The following is a 7,492-nucleotide window of genomic DNA, read 5'->3' as shown; positions in this document are numbered from 1 at the left end:
AAGAAACTTTGCTCAAGAAACCATACCTCTAAAATAAATTCTGATGTGCCTCATTTTAACGTGTAGGTACCCAAAAGGTAAAATTCCAAAAACTCCTGTTTTGACCCATTTAGAGTGCCCCAATCGAGTCCAAATGTATGAACGACACCCACTAACTTTGGAGGGTTGACCCACCTATGCTAGTGGTACCCCCCTGGGACCCCCCTAGGGATTCTCCCATACAAAAATATCAAGAAATCACCATTTTTGGAGATCGTGTATATCAGACAAACCGTCCTTATGTGCTTTGTAGTGAAAAGGTTTTTTTATTTAAAAAGATTGTTGAGCTATCAGAGTTTTAATAGCGACCGAAATAATAAAGACTCCACAATTCGATTTCAATATTTTTATTGGGTCAATTTAACCCCAAAACAACGGCAGCGGCCGATCCCAACAAAACCAAATATACAAGTGCATAAACCTAAGAGCTTGTGCAGAAGCTCCACCAAAGCTCCCAAAGTGCATGCGCTACAAAAGAACAACAAAGCGCATGCGAATCTGGGAGAAACAAAGAATATGGAACTGTCAATAACGGGCAATTGATAGACCGCTGATCTAGTTGCACTGAGAGACTTAAATAGAAATAATTATGATATTTGATGCTGGCAAAAGTCCCAACAAGGATCATGTCATAAAAGTATTCGATTTTTCATAAACATTATAAGAATGTCATCTAACGTCTTCTACATTTATTCAAAACATCAACAACAATGAACCTGCAAGATGAAATAGCAACAACATCATCAGCTATCGGAATCCCAATGAGTCATATACCCAAGCATGATGTTGCTGTTTTTGGTGTGTCTTCTGATTTGAATGCTCTTAATTTACAAACCGATCTGGATATCTTGAGATATTATTTTTACTTGAGCGAACGTGCTAAAACAGATCAAAAAAAGTTTTCCTATAAACAATTCACTAATCACGTAACAGATAGGTTGGTTGGAATTTGGGAAAAACTTGGTATGGAAATAATTTCAAAAAAATATGTTGCTGTTAAATTGAATAGTTTGGTTGTCAAATACCAAGCCGAATACAGACCTTTTAGTATTCAAAGGTACTCTGAACGAAATTTTTTATATTGGAGCATATAAATGCGATTTGACGGCAGCTCAATGTAGCTGCGGTTTGGTTCCAGAACGCCGCAATGAGTTTATGCAAGATCAACATAATCAGACTAACAATTGATGCATTTCTGATGAAAATTCAAGGGCAAGGGACATCGTCATGAATGCCAACATACGAACATACCGATGATACAACATATGTAACGATGATGGTTGATGTTATGAATAGAAGTACAAGTTCACAATACACCGAAAGATACGATTGTTTTAACTTTGCCTTGATGTGTGACAGATTTGTTGTGTCTAATAATGTAGCGTCAACATTGGCAATCAGTCTATTCAAATATTTTGAAATGAAAGATTAGCATGGCGAACCTCTAATCATGGATTAATCGAAAGTTCGTAAAGAAAGAAAGATAGACAGACGAACAGTGCTCCGCAAAACGTTTAATGATTCCAGTTCCGACGACAGAAAAGATGATACTTTTACGAGAGAAAAAATTTATGACAATTAATTATTCTTAATTAATAATAATCAATTAACCGAATCGTGTAACGGTATTAGCGATCATTCCTAGACTCTATACTTGCGGGGCACGCTTTATTATCCGTCTCTAGCTCGCCGGCTTTGGGGGTGGTGGTCTTGCTCCGTATAGAATCCAATACCAACTACTCAATATTATTAATAAGATGAAAATTTATCGTGCTGCGACAAAAAAAAAATAATCAAACAGGAAAGTTGTGAAAATTTTCAAAGAGTATACGATAACCAGAAGAACGAAAGGACAAATTCAGCGAAACTATTTGAAAGAAAAAAAGGTGAGAAATGAAAGGTATGAAATCATATATATTTTTAGGTGGTGAGCGACTTTGAAAGAATTGCGTTGGAAAATATGCCTCCTGTTGCAGAACAGCACAAATATTCCACCGATTCGCAGTACTTATAAGACATGGCACATGCAATTTCTAATGGCGTGGTTTCTGTGGATCTGGCTAACATCAAACCAGGGAAAATTGTACATTCTCGCTGGTTCTCTAAGGCCGCTAGATTATTACGATTATATGTGATAATGAAAAAACCACTTAAAAATTTAAGAATTCTGGTTGTATTTATAATTAAGGTTTATGTGCCAATGTATTTTAATATCAAGTATTACAGCTCTGTCGTATACGGTAGTGTATTATTTTTCAAGTACATTACTTGGGCACAATTTCTGGAGCCAAATTTACGCACTGTTGTCAATCTTGTAATTCAAAATAATTCATATTTTGCACATTCGGAAAATATCTTGCTATCAATGTTGTTTGATGATAGGAAAGAGGTGCGCGACACTGCTATCAACAAAATTTTACGATATCGAGACAATGTTGAAGATCCATCGGAACTTAGAAAATATAAAAAACCGGATATAAACTTCCATTGCTTCGATTACACGAATCTGATTGATTTGAATGATATAAATAAGGTATTTGAACCACCATTCACTCGAATCGTTCCGTATGAAACATTGAAAGAATATTTAAATGAAGATGATTCACCATTTACTGATCGGAATATTCCATTACATATACAAGGAACGGAACAACACGTTCAACCGTTAGCTAGCGTTTCCAAACGAGTAATACCGGAAAATGTAGAGGCTGTTATGGAGGCGACATTAGAGAGCCGGGCGAAATTGCCCAAGGTTGAATCCAAAGAAGACTTCAAACAATAATTTTTTAATTTCTTTCCTATGTTCTGATCAAATAAATTGTTAAAGAGAAAATAAAGATCCAAAAACAAAATAAAAACATTTTTTCCTAGAAACTTCCTAGAAACATTTCACTGATTTTACCTACACGTACCTACACGTTAAAACGAGGGACATCAGAATTCATTTTAGAGGTATGGTTTCTTGAGCAAAGTTTCTTATTTTGATCCCTAGAGTCCGAAAATCATATGTGCCTAAGCGATTTTTCAATCGACCCACCCTAGTGTGTGTGTGTATGGGATATTTTATTTGTATTTATTTTTGGCGGGCTCTTCGCTTTTGAAGAGGGGTCAGCGGGGGGAGTCCTTAAATTGGCGTCACACACAATCACGCAGGAATCATCTGATGATTGCAATGAGGATCCTGGGTGACGCCCCGAATAGGGGGAAGAAAGTTCAATTTTCTCAGTGGACTCACCACCATAAGGCCTGCAGATCATGGCCATCTCAAAGGAGTCCAACGAAGTAAATGGCTCGATGTTGTCCAGGTTGAAATTGTCCATCTCCTTTTGTATTTCTGTCTTTGTGTCCTCCATATCTCCTTTTTAAGTCTGCTTTTAATTAATAAGTCACTTTAACGTGTTTTTTTTGTTTTTAATGTGTTTTTTTTTATTTGTTTTCTTTTAAAGGAATTGTATGAATTTTAAAAATAACTTTTACTTGGCGTTTTACACTTTAAACAAATTAAAATTCAAATTTCAAAGATTTGGCGGGCTGGTTTAAGATCAGTCCTCGCTGCTCCAGGGCCCAAATGGTTGTGAGAATGCTGGGAAGAGAAAAGTCTCCCGGAGTATTACCCAGAGGGCAACTTTTGTTCCGGGAGACTTTCCATGAAATTGGCGGGCTTCTGGAGAGAGCACTTTCTCCTGTTGTTGTTTCTGGGGTCGTCGGGTCGCATTCGTCCCATGGTCGTCTTGGCGCTAGGTGGCAACTCCATATGCCAGGCGGGACCAGTTGGCAGCTCTCGTTTCTGGTGCTTTGCCCCAGGTGGCAACTCCGACCACCAGGCCGGGCAGGTTGGCAGCACTCATCGCAGAAATGGGTAAATATAGGAAGAAAATTTAAGAGTTTGTGAGTTTTTGCATTTCAGGGAGACATTTAGGACAACACATTGAGGGACGGCATTGTGGGACAGGGGATTTTGCCGGTTGGCGTGTTCAAGGGCGTCGTCTTTCTGGTGCATCGGGTCGTGTCGTCTTTGAGGGTAAGTTTTGTTATGGTTTCTTCTTCTTATTAGTCTTCCAATTGTCGGTGTTTTTCCTTAAGCTAATCAGGTACGTTTGCAGGTGAATCCAGTGGAGGTCGTCAAGTGGATAAGGGTTATCACAGGTGAGTATCACAGATAGTTGGTAAGTCGGCAGTCAGCGTCGTAATAGGAAATTTTTGGATCAAAAACATGGAATGCAGTATTAAGAAGAAGACGGATGATTATGTAAACATTGAAAACATGTAAACAATGAGGACTTCAAAACAAGATTAAAAGACAGTAATTTGGGACGACAATGAGCAGACAGGTAAGCAGATGATCCTGGAGCAGGTGCCATCCTTTGGAAGTGCAATAGCTTCTCAGGCATCAATTCCCTTCAGGGGGGATATTTGGAGCGTATTAATTTCAATTTTCCATCATTTCAGTTCCTCGGTGTCGGCAGCGTGGGATGGCAATTTCCAGGTAAATATATATATGTGTTTTCCCATGATCCAGGGTCTTATTTCAATTTGCCCTTTATTCCTCCAGGTTTTGCACGTTCGTGAAGGGTCAAAGAAAAGGTAAGTAGGCTAAATTTTGTTTGGTTTTAGCGGCGTCAGGATTAATTTTATTTTTCTCTTTTCTTTCCAGGAACAATGTCCAGCAAGAATGGGCGCTCGTGGTTAGGATCATTTGGAGCAAGAGAAGCAGGAGGAAGGTCATCATTGGACAGGAGCTTTGAAGGAGGAGATATAATAAGATGAGTTCCAATAGCACTTTGATGTAGAACCCCTTGTAAGATTTTTGTATCTTCTTTTCTCGTTTCAGGTTGAACATCGTCAAGTTTGGTAGTGGATGGCCGAGCGAACTGTGGGTGGCCTGTTCCAGAAATATCCCATTTTGTAGCCAGAGGAGAGAAGGCACAGGTAAGTATGATGTCCTGAGACTGGCAGTCAGACAAATTTGTAATAAATATTCCTCAAGCAGGAGCAGTTGCTATGCGATCTTGTTTCTGTGTCTGACAATTTTGATCGCCCCCTCTATTAAAATGCATCGTTGCCGGGAGATTTGAGGCAGCGTTGGAACACACCCACACACACCATACAATCATCGCCGATGCTGGAATATGGGAGGAGTTTCTACGGAGGAGCCAGTGAGTAGTCACGGGTTAAGCTGCATCGGTTTGTGTTTTGGAGAGGCCGGCCCGGAGGGGCTAGCGTTAGGTCCCCAGGGAGAAAAATTGTGATCAGTCATGGGGTTCGGAGGAGGATCCTTCGCTGTTTAGCAGGTCGATGACAGGTGGTGGGAAGTATTTTTCCCCTGTTAGGATTATTTCGTCTGGTAGGACAAGTCGCCTGATAGATAGGGGTTGGCCTCGTACCATCCTAGAAGCCCTTTCGCGGGTAATTTCCCCATGTATAAGAGATCTCCTAGTCCAGTTTATAGCCCTCTCACCTAGGCGGTCAATCCCTTTGCTGGAAAGGTTTGGGTGCACGTATTTGGTCCTGGATACATCACTGTTGGAGCCTTCGTTCTCCTTCTTTATCTCAAGCCTAAGGAGAGTCAGGATAGTGCAGGATTTCGGTGGGACTCGCGTGTTTTGTCCGTTGCCATTGTCATTGTAATGATCCAGGACTTGTTTGGATAGTCTGGGTCTTTGTTTTTTTGTGCTGACGGGGGTAACTGGGTTAAGGCCAAGGTGTTGCGCTGCCGGATTTATATGCATTAATAGGGCGTTAGCGAGTCTAGCACTTTGTGCTCCATAAATCTCCTCAAGTGTTTTAATGTTGAAGGTGCTGGCTAGGACCTTATTAGTCTTATTAGGCAATATGAGCCTATTATTTTCCTATCCAATGTGACCCCAAGGTATTTGTATTTGTTAGCCTGAGGTATGATCTGTCCATTGAGGAGGAGTTTCGTCTGGTTGGTTTGGGTCATATTTTGTCCAGAAAAGAAGGAGACGTGGGCGCATTTTTTAACATTGAAGGTCATGCGCCATTTGTTTGCCCATTCGGAGATGACGTTGAGGTATGCTTGCAGATGCTTTGCGTGTTCCTTTGACTGTTTGTGTGACATAAGTACCGCTGTATCGTCTGCATATGTGGCTAGAAGGAGCTTGGTCGGGGTAAGAGTACAGTTCCTGGAGATAATGGGAACTGCATCTGGGAGTGGCATGTCAGAGGTGTAGATCGAGTATAGGATTGGGCCGAGGATGCTCCCTTGGGGCACTCCAGCACTGATGGAACCAAGCCTGGATCTGATTCCACCAGTTCCTTTCACCTTGAAAGTCCTGTTTTGGAGGTAGCTGGTGAGGACTTTGTGTAGTTGTTTAGGGACAATCTTGGAAAGTTTTTGTAAAAGTCCCTCATGCCAAACCCTATCGAAAGCCTGCGAGAAGTCCAAATAGATGGCCGAGCAGTGTTCCTTTTCTTCAAATGCTCTCAGGATGTGTTGCGTGACCCTCAACACTTGCTGTTCCGAACTGTGTTCTGGGCGAAAGCCAAACTGGTGTTCTGGTATGGCTTCCGCAAAGTTCTTACACTTGAAAAGCTTGGAGAGAAGGAGGCGCTCAAACAGCTTTCCAAAGCCGGAGAGGAGACTTATGGGCCTGTAGGAGTCCGGGCAATGATTTGGCTTTCCCGTCTTATGGATCATGGTGATGACAGCTAGTTTCCATTGATGGGGGAAATGGCCGAGTCTTAGAACAGAGTTGTAAATATGCAATAGGTAGAGGACTGCCTCCTTTGGTAGTAATTTGATAAGGGCGTTTTGGATTTGGTCTTCCCCAGGGCTCTTCGCGGTCGCCAGAGCAGCAATCTGTGTTTGGAGCTCCTCCAGCCTGAAGAAAATCGGAGCCGAGGGGAGAGAAGGTGAGTGTGCATAGGAATCATTAAGATCATTTATTATAGCAATTCTTTCCTGTTCCAGAGTGATCATTTTGGGGGAGAACCTATCCTCCAGGTGTTTGACGAAGGCGTCCGCCTTTTCTTTAGAGGAACGGGTCCATATGTGGTCGGAGGAAGCTGGCGAGTGTCCAGAGGACCTGGACTGTACTGGGATCTTGAGAGGATGGTCAGATTGGGGTTGACTTTTGATGTGCCTGGTAATTTTCCAAATCTTGGCCATGTTGTATCTATCTTCAGGGTCAAGATTGAGGAGCATGCGGTTTACCTGGGCTTGTTTTAGTCTTTTAATTGCTTTTTTAAACTTGTTTCTTACTCTGGAAAACTTTGCTTTATTTTCAGGTGAGGGATCCTCTTTCATTTTGGAGAAACATGCTTGCAATAGCTGAAGAAGGATGCTGGCTGGTTTATCAAGCTTAGTCGTGTGACGAGAAGGATGTTTGGTCGAATATCGGGAGGCGTTGTTTGCGGTGGGAGTGGCGTGTAAAGCAGCGCTCTCAATGTTTTTAAGTAAGATGCCAACGCAGTCTTCAATATCCTCCCCACT

At 41.6% G+C, this 7,492-nt stretch overlaps 1 long non-coding RNA gene across 4 annotated transcripts; it reads left to right on the top strand.

Annotated features, from left to right (window-relative positions):
• Positions 1-3,880: 3,880 nt before the first annotated feature.
• Positions 3,881-4,474, top strand: LOC123257894. 4 transcript variants are annotated; one of them, XR_006507939.1, is made up of 3 exons: positions 3,881-3,898; positions 4,143-4,185; positions 4,264-4,474. It is a non-coding gene; the product is annotated as an uncharacterized LOC123257894 (long non-coding RNA). The 4 variants fall into 4 exon arrangements; XR_006507941.1 differs by lacking the exon at positions 3,881-3,898 and adding an exon at positions 3,911-3,927; XR_006507940.1 differs by lacking the exon at positions 3,881-3,898 and adding an exon at positions 3,991-4,003.
• The last annotated feature ends 3,018 nt before the right edge of the window (positions 4,475-7,492 follow it).

Source organism: Drosophila ananassae, assembly GCF_017639315.1.
Source record: "Drosophila ananassae strain 14024-0371.13 chromosome 4 unlocalized genomic scaffold, ASM1763931v2 tig00000073, whole genome shotgun sequence".
NCBI classification, from domain to species: Eukaryota; Metazoa; Arthropoda; class Insecta; order Diptera; family Drosophilidae; genus Drosophila; species Drosophila ananassae.
This window is presented reverse-complemented; position numbering and strand designations above follow the sequence as displayed.